Source organism: Prionailurus bengalensis, chromosome A1, assembly GCF_016509475.1.
Source record: "Prionailurus bengalensis isolate Pbe53 chromosome A1, Fcat_Pben_1.1_paternal_pri, whole genome shotgun sequence".
Lineage (NCBI taxonomy): Eukaryota > Metazoa > Chordata > Mammalia > Carnivora > Felidae > Prionailurus > Prionailurus bengalensis.
The window spans coordinates 118444330-118461305 of NC_057343.1; the positions used below are offsets into that span (position 1 = coordinate 118444330).

Below are 16976 nucleotides of genomic sequence, written 5' to 3' on the forward strand. Positions count from 1 at the left end.
TTGCTGGGCCCTGGCTCCCGGTGGACTGTGCCCTGACCGGGGCCAGCCACCCTTTCATGTCCGCTCCAGGGACGCGCAGGGCTGGGAACAGCCGTGGGAGGCGAGGCTTGGAGACTGGGTTCGTGCAGGAGTCCGGGGACTTGGGGGCCTCAGGTGACTCCCAGGAATGCAGTGCTTGGCCTGGGGTTGGGGCCTGAGTTTTAGTGCTGGGGAAGGGTGGGGGCAGGAAGAGCAGAATCGCTTCCTTCGAGTCTCCTAGAGTTGGGCCTAGCTCTGCCTTCAGGTTAACTTTTAGATGTCATGGTTTTACCTAGATATTACAACCTCTTTGCTTTAAATATAATTGGATTTTTCTTGCTTTATTTTTAAAGCTTAATCTTTACAGCAATCTATACTAGAGAAAAGGGAAGGTCCCTGGTCTTCCCAGGTCTCCACCTCAAGGTAACATTGCTAACAAAAATATGAAAACAGGGAGGGGGACAAAACATAAGAGACCCTTAAATACAGAGAACAAACAGAGGGTTGCTGGAGGGGTTGTTGGGGTGCGGATGGGCTAAATGGCTAAAGGGCATTAAGGAATCCACTCCTGAAACCATTGTTGCACTATATGCTAACTAACTTGGATGTAAAAAAAAAAAAAAAAAAAAAAAAAAGATAACATTGCTAACAGTTTAGACTACATTTCCAAATTGTTTTTCCTTGAATGTGCTTCTATTTTACAGAAATGGGAACACACCACACAATGAGCTAGGTGGCCACATTCTGCACTTCCCGTCATTGGGCTCACGGCTCCCCGTGGGCCCACCTGCAGCTCCAAGCCAGCTTGATAGAGGTGGTGTTAGTCTGGTGAGGCCCTGATGAGAAGGAGTGGTGGAGCTAATTTGCAGGGGGAAAAAATGCAGTCAGAAATCTTATTTCCACATGAGGACCGTAGATGTTTCACAACCCCAGTCTCCAAACGCATCAGATAAATGGGGGAGGAGGGGTGCTCATCAGCAGCTGCCTTCGGATCTGTCCAGGAAGAATGACTTCATGTGACTTTAAGCGGGCCTGTCCCTTCCACCCCAACCCCCATTACCTTTTTGTAGGGAACCAGTTCCAGGTCCATGTCAAGGCTGGCAGCTCTGGAATCAGAGAGCTTAGGGACAGATCGGAAAGATCTGGTAGTCAATTCCAGTTCTTGAGTGAGTGACTCAAAGGACTCAACCTCTCCAGCTCTGAATTTTCTCTTCTGGAACAAGGGGTTTGAGTGGGATTAGTAACATTGACCTTATGTATTTGTTGGAAGTATTCGATGATACAGTAGTATAGCTTGGCTTTCATGGCCAGCCATCATTACCCCTTATTTCCTCCCACCTTCCTTACAGCCCACTCTCCACCCTCCAAATGTTCTCTACCCTAACCTCCTGCCCCTTCATGTTCCTCCCACTGCATGCCTGGGGTTCATCTTACCCACACCCTGCCTTCCATCCTCTTGTAGAACCAAAATGGGCTAATTAAAAGAATTGTGGATTCACCCATAGAGTGGAACATTCTGCAGCTCTCCTGTGACAGATGTTTTTCTACTCTTTCATTGCCCCTGTTCGGAGTAAACATCTGGCCCCCAGGCCCAGAAAATCCTGCTGGGTCCCCAGGGTTCATACGAGTTTTGTGAAGCTGGCCCTGCCCTTTGGCCTAAGATCTAATCAATTAGAGAGCTCTAGGCAGACAGGGAAGATACTAACCCAAGGGCGGCTCACAGGCTCCTTTCTCCTTTGTGGCTTCCCACTGTGGCTACTGGAAAGTTAACTACTCTCCCAGCTCCTCAGCCAGGATGTGGCCCGGTAACCTAGTTCGGGACAATGAAGTAAAAAGATGGCTCTGGGAAGTTACTTTACTTTCAGAGAAAAGTGACATGCTTGCCAAACAGTCTCTGTTCCTTGCCTTTTCTTCTTGCCGTGAAGGCAGATGTGATGCCTGGAGCTGGAAAAGCCATGTTATAACCATGAGGCAATAAGTGTAAGGATAGAGTGAGGGCTAGAAAGAACTTCTTAATATTTGACCAATGCTGGGACTCCTGCTTCTGGACTTCTCCTAAGTAAATAACAAATATCCTTATGGTTTAAACTTTAAGTCACTGTTAGAGTTTTCTGTGACTTGAAATTGAAGACATGACTCATTGTTACAGCAGATGACTCAGGTCTTCCTTGGGGTTTATGCTGGTATTTTGAGGATATACATTTGGGGGAGCTGTAAAATCCAGGAAAGCTTAGAACTGCCAATGAGAAAAGTAGAACCATCTAAAACAGATACTGAACCCTGATGACATCATTTGAGCCATGTCTGAAGCCAGATATATCGTTAAGTTCAATAACCGGGTGAATGGATGAGTGAAAACATAGGTAATTTTTTTTTTTTTTTTTTTTACCATGAGACTAGTTAGAGGAAATTCTGGAAGGATACTTATCTATTGCTGCACAATAGATTATCCCAAAACTCAATGACTAAAAACAGTAAGTTCAGTAAGGGCTACAAAGAAATGTGCTGTCAAGCCATGAAAAGACCTGAAAGGAAACTCAAGTGTGTTATCACTGAGAGAAGCCAGTCTGAATAGGCTATGTCTACTGTAATATTCCAAACGTGTAACATTGTGGAAAAGGCAAAACTAGAGAGATGGTAAAAAAAAAAAAAAAAAAAAAAAAAAAAATCTGGTTGCCAGCAGTTAGGGAGGAGGAAGGAATGAATAAGTGGAGCACAGAGAACTGTTAGGGCAGTGAAACCATTCTGTAAGATGCTATAATGGTAGATACAGGTCTCTATACATGTGTCTAAATCTATGGAATGTGCAAGAATGAGCCCCTATGAAAACTATAGGCTTTGGCGGATTACAATGAATAAGTGTAAGTTCATCGGTTCCAACAAACGTACCACTCTGGTGGGAGATGGTGATAACCAGGGAGGATGTGCATGTGTAGGCACAGGAGGTATATGGGCATTTTCTGTACCTTCTCTCTTTTTTTTAACATTTATTTATTTTTGAGAGAGAGTGTGTGTGTGAGTGGGAGAGCTTCAGAGTGAGAGAAGGGCAGAGGATCTGAAGCAGGCTCTGCACTGACAGCATAGAGCCCAGTGTGGGGCTGGAACCCACAAACTGTGAGACCGTGACCTGAGTCAAAATAGGAAGCTTAACTGACGGAGCCCCCTAGATGCCCCTGTACCTTCCTTTCAATTTTGCTGTGAACCTAAAACTGCTCTGAAGAATCCTTTTAAAAACATGTATTTTTAATCATCTCTCATGATTTCTAATGTGCTAGACATTCACACAGGGTACAGTGGAGCCTCAAATGTAAGACTCACAGGCTGGAGCTGGAATCATGAGGTTCATTTACTCACAGGCCTGGTGGTTGATGCTGGCTGTCGGCTGGAACACTCACATAGGGCCTCTCCCTGTGGCCTGGGCTTCCTCACAACATGGTGGCTGGGTTCCAAGGGCAACCATATCCAACAGACGTGAATGGCTTATCATGGAATGGACTTCAGAGCCACACTCTCTGGCTATGAATCTCAGCTCTACCATTTACTGATTGGGTAACTTCTGGTAAGTCACTTAATTTCTCTGTGCCCTGATTGCTTCATCCATAAAATATGAAAAATATCTTCCTTATAGTATATGCTATTATAACCAAGAATAATTACCTCGGGGAGGAACAGATGATCTTAATAGATGTAAGACACTTAGAACAGTGCCTGGCACAGTTAGCCATCGCTAAGGGATCATTTTGAGATGGGTCTCAAAAGAGAATTAGGATTTGGTCATTGAAGAAGAAGGAGAAGGCATTATAGACAGGGATTATCAAAGGCACAGAGGCACAGAGGCTACGGGTAAGGTGTTCACCAATTCAAGAAGTAAAAACACAGGACACAGTTAAATTTGAATTATTTCTAATGCCTATTTGCATATACTTTGGGATAAAAATTACATGAGACATACTTATTCTAAAAGCAGAGTTGTTTATCTGAAATAAATTCTAAGTATCTAAATTACACACCTGTTTATTTCATTATATTTCCCTGGTTATTTGGTTCTCCTTAATAGTTCCTCGTTTTGCAGAATTTGCTTATAAAATTCCCTGAAGTTACAGTCTTTGTTCCATTTACATGTTAACATGATGTCTGCAGTGATCACATTCTTTTTTTTTTTTTTAAGTTTATTTATTTTGAGAGAGAGCGAGAGCAGGGGAGAGGCAGAGAGAGAGGGAGAGAGAATCTCAGGCAGGCCGTACACTGTCAGCACAGAGCCTGATGCGGGGCTCAAACTCACAAACTGGGAGATCATGACCTGAGCTGAAATCAAGAGTTGGACGCTTAACCGACTGAGCTCCCCAGGAACCCCACATTCAATTTATTCTGTTCCTGACCAGTGAACCTTTGTTAATGAGAAATCGTGCTCAGCATTAGCATTATGAGCCAGCATATGGAACATCTACTTGCAAAAAGTTACCAACCCTGAGCGTTGCGCTTCAAATGTGATTGGCTGAAGCACATGATACCATCTTTCACAGCATAACCTGCTTTTCCAACTCTGCAGGATTCTACTGCATCTCTTGATCAATAATTTTGTAAAATGTCCACCAGCAAAAAGGAGCATGGTCTTCAATTTTTGTTCACTTTTTCTTCTGTGTTACCCATGTTGATTCTACTTGTTCCCATGCTAAAAGAGTGTTGAGTAACATCCAAGTAAAATAGTCAAATTTTGTAATGGATGAAACCCATTTCAAAAGATAATCATGGCAGGTGCTGAAATAGTTATCTACTGGGCTGAAATTTATTTTCTGGTTCATACATAATGTCCTTTTTAACAAGAGTTTTGATAATAAAAGGGACAAGTTTTTCATCAATTCTCGTTTAACACATTCAACAAGTTCCTTAGTAATGGAGCACCTCCATTACACTGTTAGCTGTTCTTTCAATTTGCACAATCCTACTGCCAAATTGATACTGAAAACTATGAACAAGAAATAAGTAGGGGCACCTGAGTTGGCTCAGTCAGTTGAGCGACTGACATCAGCTCGGGTCATGATCTCACGGGGTTCATTGGTTTGAGTCCCGGGTCGGACCGTGTGCTGACAGCTCAGAGCCTGGAGCCTGCTTTGGATTTTTTGTCTCCCTCTCTCTCTGCTTCTCCCCTACTCTCTCTCTCTCTCTCTCAAAAAAGAAAAACATTAAAAAATGTAAAAAAAAAAAAAGAAAGAAAGAAAGAAAGAAAGAAAGAAAGAAAGAAAGAAAGAAAAGAGAAAAAAAAGAAAGAAAAAGAAGTAAACTTCATTCAATGCATTATTTAAAAAGCCAACAGGGGGCGCCTGGGTGGCTCAGTCGGTTAAGCGTCCGACTCCACCTCAGGTCATGATCTTGTCATCTGTGAGTTCGAGCCTCGCGTCAGGCTCTGTGCTGACACCTCAGAGCCTGGAGCCTGCTTCAGATTCTGTGTCTCCCTCTCTCTCTCACCCTCCCCTGTTCATGCTCTGTCTCTCTCTGTCTCAAAAATAAATAAACGTTAAAATAAAAAAATTAAAAAAAAAAGCCAACAGGAATTTTGAACCAACTGGCTTCTTAGAGAGTATTTCTTAGAGAAGAAAACCCTTTTCTTTAGAATTCAAGTATCATCTCAGTCCTTCACATAAATGGAGGATTTTTCTCAACTGTGTGTTAACGAGAATTAATGGTTTTTGAACATAAGAGAAATGAAGAATACTGAATGCCAATAAAATCAAAATCCTTAAATTGCTCACTTAGAATAGTATCAGTGCTGAAGTAAGAGAGCAATTTCATGACAGTTACTCCAATCTCAGTAAAAAAGACATGAGTGGTGACTGGGTGGCTCAGTCGATTAAGCATCCGACTTGGGCTCAGGTCCTGATCTCCTGGTTCCCGAGTTCGAGCCCCATGTTGGGCTCTGTGCTGACAGCTCAGAGCCTGGAGCCTACTTCAGATTCTGTCTCCCTCTCTCTCTGCCCCTCCCCTGCTCATGCTCTGTCTCTCAAAAAGAAATAAACATTAAATTTTTTTAAAAAAAGACATCAGGTACTGTTGAGTAGCATTATGCAGAATATCAGCAGGATAACTAACCATAGAATTATTTATGTTGTGCTTCAACCTTGAACAAGCAGGATTTATACCCTTATACAAACATTCACCAAAAGTTATGTTCATAATATCTCCAACAAAAGCAGTAAAAAATTTTTTCAACATTTCTTTTTTTATATACACAATAAAACTGTACATATTTCATGTATGTGATTTGATGAGTTCGGACATATGCATACCTCTGTGAACCATCACCACAGGCAAGGTAATACACATCTCCATCACCTCCAGAAGTTTCCTGGGCCCTTTTGGGGTGTGTGTGTGTGTGTCTGTGTGTGTGTGTGGTGAACTGTGTGTGATGAACTCAGTAAAAGAGTTTCTGCATAAATTTGCAGAAACTTTCTGAGGTCTTACCTGGAAGAGATTCTACTCAGAATAGCCCTATTAGCAAGCTTTATTAACCAGAAAAAATATTGCACGAAAGAAAAGTTGTTTCTGCCTTGAGATTACTTGCACTGTGGCTGTGCCATAAGGTGAGACATTTAGGTCTCTCATCATTTCAACAATACTAAATACAGCTTTTACAATTTTATTATAGAAGTGGATGCTACTATTTGAAAATTTTCTTACAATTTTAGAATCAGAAAACACTTTCAGCAGTAGTATCTTTGAATGGTTATTTGAGCTTGAAGACTGATGATGATACACAGTGTGGAAGTCCATTACATTTCTGCTGCAAGTATTTTATCATTTTAACCTGAATCTCTCTTTTAAAAAAAAATCTGTTTATCACTCCCCTTAACACTAGTTGAGGAAATCATACATCTCTTATGCGTAGCTGTTACCATATGCTGGTTTATATGTGGCTTTCCACCATTTTTAAAATATGAAATGACCAATTGCACACTGTGGAAACCTTAAAAGGAATTTTTCCTCGCTCACTAAATGACTATGCTCAGAAAGTTCACAAAATTTATGGTTGCTTTTGTTTGTGGGGGGGTTCAAATATACACAAATAAAAAATAGACAATAGAAACAAGTCCAAGAGTCAGAGATTGAATGTGAAGAGCTCACAGGTGCAACAATGCACCTGCACCCCGAAGTCTGATCTCACAACCAATCATAAACAGGGGTCCAGATGTTAAAAGGGCTGCATACTTGCGAACTAATATTAAATTGAACTTTATGTCTGACGCACAAAGATGAACTTCATGTTTGCTTGAAAGTGAGACGTGTGCGTTTACGGCCAAGTCTCCCGAACAAAGATAGAGCTGATTTTCTGTAAGGGTGGGGGGAGTGTGACAAGGAGCTGGTGGACTTTCAGGAAGAGGAATTATTTAGGAATTTAAGGACCCTCAGCTGTGTTCGTGTATCGCTAGGGCAAGGCTGCTTTTGACTTGCTAACTTTGAAGCCTGGCCTGTGGAATGAGGGACTTGCTGATTGGCTGTTGTCTAGGAGCACAGGGCTGTCACTGATTGGCTGGCTTTCAGAGGCAGGGGGCTCTCCTTCCTCGAATCTCTCACTTTCGGAAGCCTGGTTACCGGGGTGAGTATCGCTGATTGGCTGATTTTCAGAACAAAAATCGCTATTTTTTATTAATGGTGGGTAGTGTTCACCGCTTGGGACTTTAGCCAAAGAACAGTATTTTCCTTTCCTGAATGTGAAAATAAGTACCTTTAATTTGCAGCCTTCCCTTTTATAATTACCTCAGTTAAACCTGCGGAGACCATAAGGGGTTGTCCAGATCTATATTGGTAGAGTTATGCTTTTCAGTTAGTGTGGCCATTTAATTGATTTAAATACCAATTATGGTGGAGGAAAAATAACTGAAACTTTTTAGTAACTTAATTTTAAAAAGCTGAGTACATGGCACACCTGGGTGGCTCAGTTGGTGGAGCATCCTCCTCTTGATTTCAGCTCAAATCAGCGTGGAAACTGCTTAAGATTCTCTTTGTCTCCCTCTGCCCCTCTCCCCTCTTTCTCTCTCAAATAAAAAAAAAAATGGGGGCCCCTGGGTGACTCAGTCGGTTAAGCGTTCCACTGTTGATTTCAGTTCAGGTCATGATCTCCTGGTTAGTGAGATGGAACCCCGTGTCGGCTCTGCACTGACAATTCGGAACCTGCTTGGGATTCTCTCTCCCTCTCTCTCTGCCCCTTCCCTGCTCATGCTCTTTCTTTCTCTCTCGAAATAAATAAAAACATTTAAAAAATAAAATGATAATAAATTAGTTTTAAAAATAGGTTAATAAAAAAGCTGAATACGTTCAGGGCATCCTGAAAGTTAATAGATAGTTAATAGAGAGTGCAGGACAAAGTACAGAACATGTCCTGTATAAACTAGCAACTCTGGGGAAAGTACAAGAGTAACAGAAGAATCCCCACCCCCAACCCCCAACAGAAGGAACTGTAATTCTCATTTCCTCCTAAAAGGTCATTCATTATAGCCCTGCTTCTTAAAGGAGCATATTGGAAACAACGTAAGTGCCCATCATGGGGAAACTGGTTGGATAAAGTTTTGCACATCTATACCATGGCATATAATGCAGCAGTTAAGAAGGAGGAGTTCTGTGAACTGCTATAAAGACTACCCCCATAGTTAAGTTAAAAAACAAAAAACAAAAAAAAAAAAAACAAAAAAAAACAAGGATGGGGCACCTGGCTGACCTAGTCAGTTAAGTGTCTGACTTTGGCTTAGGTCATGATCTTGCTGTTCGTGGGTTTGAGCCCCACATTGGACTCTCTGCTGTCAGTGCAGAGCCCACTTTAGATCCTCTGTCCCCATCTCTCTGCCCCTCTCCCTCCTCAAAAAATAAAACTTTAAAAAAAATAGGGGTGGCTGCGTGGCTCAGTTGGTTGAGTGTCTGACTCTTGATTTTGGCTCACGTCATGATCTCGTGGTTTGTGAGTTCAAGCCCCACATCGGGCTCTGCACTGTCAGCTCAGAGCCTGCCTGGAATTCTCTGTCTCTTCCTCTCTCTCTGCCCCTCCCCTGCTCGCTCTCTCTCTCTCTCTCTCTCTCTCAAAATAAATAAATAAAACAAGTTTTTTAAATAAATAAAAAAGCAAGATGCAGAACTCCAGGTATGGTATCATTTGCACTGAATATGCATGGGGGTCATGGAGGTAGGAATAAATACATGTTCCTATAGACTATCTCTGGAATGATATTCTAGAACAGTTGTGGTGATCTCCTTGGGGGGAGGAGAACTGAAAAGCTGGGAAGCTGAAGCAAAAGGAGCAGGAAGTCTTCCTTTTCATACTGCTTGATTTTTAAAAAAATTTTTATCTATTTTACCTTGAGAGAGAGAGAGAGAGAGAGAGAGTGCGTGTGTGCATGAGTTGGGGAGAGAGGGAGAGACAGAGAGAGAGAGAGAGAATCAAGCAGGCTGCACACTCAGTGCATAGCCTGATGTGGGGCTCAATCCCATGACCCTGGGATCATGACCCAGGGTCAGATCAAGAGTCAGATGCTCAACCGACTGAGCCACCCAGATGCCCCTTGTTTGATTTTTTTTTATCCTTTGTGAGTGCATTACCTCTGCTAAATGCTTCTGATTATTTTTATTTTTTTTAAGTTTATTTATTTTGAGAGAGAGTATATGTGCACACAAGCAGGGGAGGGGCAGAGAGAGAGAGAGGGAAAGAGGGAATCCCAAGCAGGTGCTGCGCTGTCAGCGCAGAGCCCGATGCAGGGCTCAATCTCACCAACTTCAAGATCATGACCTGAGCCAAAATCGAGACTCTGATGCTTAACGGACTGAGCCACCCAGATGTCCCACTTGTAATTATTTTTAAAACAGTGGTTTCAAAAATCAAGTGTGTGACCTGGGCATAGACAAAAGGCACAGGTTTGATACGTTTGAGGGTGTGGACAGGATGTTTCCTGAGCCTGGTGACTCTTCTGCTCTAGGGTGGACTTCCGAGGCTGGTGGACCAGCTGTGTGGGATGTTTCCCACGTCTCCAAGTCTCTTCCACATCACAGAGCACAGGAAGCAGCCTGGGGCTGGAAGGAGAGCAATGTCATCCCACATAGCATATGACCAAGAAACAGAGCTCACAGTAAATGCACTAAATTTCACAGGCAGCCAAAGGAAACAGGAACCATTCTCATTATTCTGTGTAGAGTTCACTTCCTGGGAGCTCTCTGTTGCTGATGGAGATAAACAAACAAACAAACAAACAAACAAGAAGGGTACTCCATAGCCTCCTTGGAATTTCATAGCTGAAAGTCTTCTCCCTGGAGAGTCAGTCTGCCTTGAGAAGAATAGCTTCTTTCCTGGCAAAACCAGTTTTCTACAGCACAGAATGTGTTAGAGAGAGTATGATAAGCACTGGAAAATGGAGAGTTTGGGAGCAGAACCCACTGTAGCAGATAATCACTGTCATCCTAGGAGCTGATGTTCGCTGAGAAGGTATTGTGTTATGTGGACTGTGCTAGGTGCTTTGCATGCATTATCATGTCAGTCCTTAGAACAACTCTATGGGGTAGGGACAGTTATTCCAATTCTACTAACGAGAAAACTGGTACACAGAGGTTTAGAATTTCACCCGAGGTCATGTAAATGGGTGATCTGGGGCTTGAACCCAGCTGTTGTCAGTCTTAGCCATTCAATCGTACTTCCTCCAAAAGGGGGCTTATCCAACACAGCCTAAAAACCAGTTAAAAAGCACCAAGCATTCATTGAGCACCTACTGTGTGCCTGGGACTGGGAGAGGTACCATGGGAGACATTTGATGTTTGAGTGTTAGTGTGACTCTTGGAATGTGATTTTCTTTAATTGAGGTGAAATTCACATGACATGAAACTAACCATCTCAAAATGAACAGTTCAGTGGCATTTAGTACAATCACAGTGTATAGCCATCACCTCTATTTAGTTTCAAAACATCTTCCTTACCCCAAAAAGGACCCACCTCCTCATTAAGCTGTTTCCCTCCATTCTTCCCTCTTCTCAGCCCCTCTAGCCGCCAAATCTGTGTTCTGTTTCTGTGGATTTACCTATTTTGGATATTTCATATAAATTGAATCATAAAATATATGACCTGTGTCTGGCTTCTTTCACTTAGTATATTGTTATCAGGGTTTATCCACATTGTAATAGGTATCAGTAATCCATGCTTTTTTTTTTATTAGATTCCATAATATCATATACCACACTTTGTTTATCTATCCACCCATTGGTGGGCATTTGAGCTATATCCACATTTTGACTATTATAAATGTTACAGGACAGAGAACCAGTTCCAAACTTAGGTTCACCTGCTCACCACTTGAAAATCAAGAGAGGAATGATGGAAGGAAAGGAAAGGTTGGTTTATTCAGGAAGCTGGCAACTTGGGAATATGATAGACTAATGTCTCAAAGACCATCTTCCCTGTCCAGGGGAAGCTGTAGGGTTTAAAGGAGAAAGCATGGGAAAAAGGTGGGTGGGGGGGCTACACCCAAGAGAAGCAGGTGCCTAGATGGTTACTCATATGTGGACATGACCCTTCACAGACTTGCTGGATCAGTGGCAGCTGTTTTCGAAGGCTTATCTTCTGGAAAAGTTTGGTTCTTCATGCCCCAAAACCAGTGGTCTGCAAATGTCAAGGAAAGTAAGTTGTTTCTGCTGTGCATCAAGGGACAGGCTAGCAAGCAAGGAATGCATAAGCTTGAAGCAAGCTAACCGTTAGGACGGGCTGGAGTGCAGTAAATTTTAAAAAATAAAAAACCACTCAAACCACTGCTGTGAACATGTGTGTGCACGTACTTGAATAGCTGTTCTCAGTTCTTTGGGGTTTACACCTAGGAGTGGAATTGCTGGGTCACATGGTAAGTCTATGTTTACCTTTTTTGAGGAACCCCCAAATTGCAATGTGCTGTTTTGACATTGGAGTCTTTTCTTGGTACCTTGGCTCTCTCCTATCCAAGCAAAGGAGAGAGCTCCTTTCCAGGGCAAACAAGAGAAACACAGTGTGGTGTGTGAAGACACAGGCTGGTGTAGTTGTCTCTGCCCAGATTTGAACCTCTGTTCTACCACTTGTTGATACTAGGTGTGTGGGCTAGTTGTAAGCCTCTTTGAGACTGTCTCCTTCTGTGTAGAAATGGAGATGATCCCATCGTCCATCCATCCGTCCATCCCTTCACTGTGTCTGCTGAGGCTGTTGTGGGCCAGGTGCTGGGGTCAGAGAAAGCCTTCATCAAATCTATGGAAGGAAAATGGGGTGGAGTGGGGAGGACCCAGGAGTGGATTTTTGTAAGCTTATTTATTTTGAGAGAGAGAAAGAGAGAGAGAGTAAGCAGGGCAGGGACAGACAGAGAGGGAGACAGAGAATCCCCAAGAATCTGTGCTGAGAGCACAGAGCCTGATAACAGAGCTCAAACCCACAAACTGTGAGATCATGACCGGAGCCTAAATCAAGAGTCGGACGCTTAACCGACTCAGCCACCCAGGTGCCCCAAGAATTTTTTTTTTTATTTTATTTTTTAAAATTTACATCCAAATTAGTTAGCATATAGTGCAACAATGATTTCAGGGGTAGAATAATCTTTATTTTTTAAAGATTTTATTTTTAAATAATCTCTATACCCAACATGGGCTTGAACCTACAACCTGGAGGTCAAGAGTCACATGCTCTACCAACTGAGCCAGCCAGGAGCCCCAAAAGCAAGAATCTTTTTGTCATGAGCATAATGACTCCCTTTAATCACAAGTAGTCAGTGAGTATGTCCAAGTAGGACTGCAGCCCATTCCTCTCTATCCCCAGCAGCAAACACAGGAAGAGATATGTCATTTAGGGTTCTGGGGTGGAAAGCAGCAGAAACTGAGTGGCTTGGTTTAACAGATATTCCTGGAAAAAAGATTACAATAGCTCCCAGAATCGCAAAAGTAACTAAGCACTCAGCCCTCCAGGAGGCCGGGAAGACACCAGGCTGTTATACGCATGTTAGCACCAGCAGCCATGGATCTGCACCCCCCTGGGGCTCTGCTCCCATGCTCCGACCTCGTCTCCACCTGAGGGCACCCTGCCCGGCTCCCGGAGCATCCTGCCGCAGCTCAGGGCCTGAGTGCCACTACAGGTGCTGCCTGTCACTGTAGGTTGGTCTTTGCATGACTCCTGGGGGTTTCTTCATGTTATGGTCATCAGAGGTTTGAATTCTCATTATGACAATTTTCTAGCAAATACCAGTAACATGTCTTGAGGAAAAGTGTCTCTGTCTGAAGTCACTCCTGGGGCTGAAAGAGCAAAACTGGGTCTGGGACTGACAGTGAAAATCAGCTTGCACTGCCCAAGAATGAAGCCAGGAGGACAGAGAAGATAAAGCCAGCTGGAAAGCCAACAGGAAATACTTTCTCCCAAAGTCACATAGAAACTATGAAATGTCATAAGGACCTCTCTTTGGGTGACCGATGCTTTCTGATCTGTGACAAAGGCCTTCTTTGCCATTCTCATCTATTACGGAGGACAACCAACTACTCAGCCACCCTCATGACACAACAGCTTTCAATCCCCAGTTAACTCTGCTTTTCTCAATCCTGAGTCCTAAAGAGTAACACGAGCAGTCCTGTGGAAGGCCCCACCTCACCACATCAAGGCAAGAAATATGATTGCATCACTGCAGGCTCCTTCCTGGTGGCCTCTGGCTGATGAGGCTTAACGGGACTGTCAGGGTCTGGAATAGAGGACTGTGATTGGCAGCCCCGCCAGGACCGTGGGATGGAGGGCTGAAGTTCGTCCAAAACAAGGTGGAATGCTGTTATTAAGGAACAGTGAAAGGACTGGGCTTCCAGACCCAAGACATCCAAACTCCAAGAGTCTATGCTAACAATCATGCTAATTGTTATTATTGCAGTCGTGTTCTTAGCAAATGTCTTATAAAATTATAGATGATAATAATAATGCTTAACGGTGATTGGGCATTTGCTATGTGCCAGGCATTGCTTGTTTATTTAATTCTTGAAGCAACCTATTTTATAAGGTCTTCTGCCAGTTCTGGGCCATGCCATCTGTGAAGGGAGAGTCATCCAGCATGAAGACGAGAGGTTGCCAGCTTCCAGCTCTGGGTGCCACCTCAGTGACTACTCTGGCCTAGCAGTGTTCCCTGGATCTCTCTAGATCTTTGTTGGAGATGTATGAAGTTAGAAGTGGGTACTGGCCCAACACGCCCTACTTTAGGTCAGGACTCGCACTCCACTCTGGCAGCAATAATGGTAATAAACTCTCTTAAGTTGCTTTACTACATACCAGAGACCGTGCTAAGAGTTTTGCATTTATCATTTCACTTCATCAGCAGAGCAGCCCTGTGAGCTACATGCTTCTTTATTTGACAGATGAGCAAACTGAGGCCAGGAGAGGTTTCTTGCTAAGGTCACATAGTTGATGAATGACAGAACCAAGATTTGAACCTAAGGCTGTTTACAGCTCATGTGCTAAAACCACAAGGCTACATTGCTTGAATGACCTGAGACCATCTGTAAATGCAGCCTCTGTTTACATTTTTATAATTGTTTATGTAGTTTTTCATATATATATTTTTTTCATATGTATATATATATATATATATTTTTTTTTTTTTTTTAAGTGTGCTCCACACTGGATGTGGTACTTCAGCTCACAGCCCTAAGATAAGACCTGAGCAGAGATCAAGAGTTGGACACTTAACTGACTGAGGCACCCAGGTGCCCCCATATTTAAATATATATATATATTTTTTTTTAATTTTTTTTTAACGTTTATTTATTTTTGAGACAGAGAGAGACAGAGCATGAACGGGGGAGGGTCAGAGAGAGGGAGACACAGAATCTGAAACAGGCTCCAGGCTGTGAGCTGTTAGCACAGAGCCTGACGCGGGGCTCGAACTCACGGACCGCAAGATCCTGACCTGCGCCGAAGTCGGACGCCCAACCGACTGAGCCACCCAGGCGCCCCAAATATATTTTTAATAAATTAGTGAAAAGCGCTTAGCCCAGGGCCTGGCATGAGATTCATGAGCCATTATTACAGTTATAATGGGTGTGACCTTGACCAGTATGTAGAATCCTATTCTTACTGTAACTTTAGGTTATGATTCTCCCTTTATCTTCATTGCTCAGTGATCAGTTTGCGTGGCTCTTAGATGCTTTCCATCTCTCCCCCAAATGCCATCTGCCAAATTTTTCCTTCACACTCTTTATGCGGCCAAGACTTAGGGGCAAGTGCTTAAAAATTAAAAGCATCTCTAAGCAAATTTTTTAAGAAGGAAAAAATGCTGTTGTCGTGGGGTAAATAAGTGATCGGCCCCTAATTTTTCTGTTTGCAATCTCAGGAATCTGGGATCTGGGGAGAGAAAGGGGATGTGGAGACCATGATGGCTGTCCCATAGACTGGGGAAAGCCCAGGGTTGTCTCTGCTGCTGAAAGTAGCCAGAAGGGCTCAAAGAACAGGTTCTGACCATTGACGTCACTGTCACAATGGGCAGCTCGGCCAAAAGGTAGGTTCCTGGGCCCCCATCTCAGGCACACGGGGGCCATATCTCTGGAGATGGTGCCCATGAACCTGCATTTAGTGTGTTTTCTGGTGAAGAGCTATAGTCTAATTCTAATATCAAGAACAAAGAGACTGGGGTAAGGCTGGGGTCACTGTCAGAGTGTATCAGGATTCTCACACAGAGTCGTGACACTGAGTCTTTTCTTTCCAGGAAGCAACTTTATTCGGGCCGGCACTGCTCAGTTGGGTTTCTACCCAAAGAACAGAGCCCGGAATGTCATGTGGTGTAGTTTTTTATATACTTGCTACTTCTTTGTCTCCCATGTATAGCAACACACAAACATGTAGTCTAAGTGGTCTCACGTTACAAGGTCATGAGGGATGTTGTCACATATGCATATAGCCAGGTTGCCTTGAGGTTTGTTTTTTCTTTTTCTTTCCTTAAGGAGGGGGCCCTACCACAAGAGGAGCAACTATTTTTTTTTTTTTTTTTTTTTTTTAGTTTATTTTTTGAGGCAGCGGGGAGGGGTAGAGGGAGAGGGAGAGAGAGAATCCCAAGTAGGCTCTGCACTGTTAGCTCAGAGCCTGATGTGGGACTCAAACTCATGAACCATGACATCATGACCTGGACTGAAATCAAGAGTTGGATGCTTAACTAACTGAGCCACCCAGGCACCACAAGGAGCAATTATGTTTAAAAAATGCTTTGTGGATGGCCATCTTTTTAGATGCTTTTTTTCTTTTTCTTTCTTTCTTTCTTTTTTTAAAGTAATCTCTGCACTCAGTGTGGGGCTCAAACTTACAACCCCAAGGTCAAGAGTCACATGCTCTACCAACTGAGCCAGCCAGGCACCCCCTAGGGGTCTTCTGTTCTGCATTTACATGTCTTCCTTGCAACAGCTTTTCATCATGGCCTCACTTGACTTTCTAACATCAATTTAATTATTACATTAGTTCTCTAAGGGTCCACCTCTGGAGAATGCAATGGGGGAGCGATCACTGTCCCTCCTCCTTCCACCAGACGCGATTCTGCTCACAGGGGCTGATTGCATAGGACCTACCCTCCTTCCAGGCCCCTCACCCTTTTTCTTATTTCTTTTGGTCTTTGTTGCTACTCTTTCATCATAGGGGAGGCAGAGAGAATGCTCCTAGAATGTGAAAGACCCATTTCCCTTGTGAAATTCAAAGATGAAATTCACATGAGTCAGTTTTCCTTTGGATTTGAGGTGCTGTTATTTGGGACCTAATTTAGCATGCCCTGGATTGAGAGAATTGAAGCCTGTTTATTTATCTCTTTGGCTGACCTTCCATCCCTTCTTTCTACTTTTGTTTTCTTTTCTCCAGCTGCTGTTGCAAGTTTCATTTATCAGTCTGGCTTGCGTTGGGTGCCAGGAGAGGAGGCTGGGCTTGAGTCTGTGCCTGGCAGGAGGATTAAGAGGAGGCTCTAGGAGCATTGTAGGAAGAA

At 43.3% G+C, this 16976-nt stretch overlaps 1 long non-coding RNA gene across 2 annotated transcripts; it reads left to right on the plus strand.

Annotated features, from left to right (window-relative positions):
- Positions 1-9: 9 nt before the first annotated feature.
- On the plus strand, positions 10-14840 carry LOC122485468. 2 transcript variants are annotated; one of them, XR_006297883.1, is made up of 3 exons: positions 42-153; positions 3375-3577; positions 14798-14840. It is a non-coding gene; the product is annotated as an uncharacterized LOC122485468 (long non-coding RNA). The 2 variants fall into 2 exon arrangements; XR_006297878.1 differs by lacking the exon at positions 14798-14840 and having other exon boundaries at positions 10-118; positions 3375-4023.
- Positions 14841-16976: the final 2136 nt, after the last annotated feature.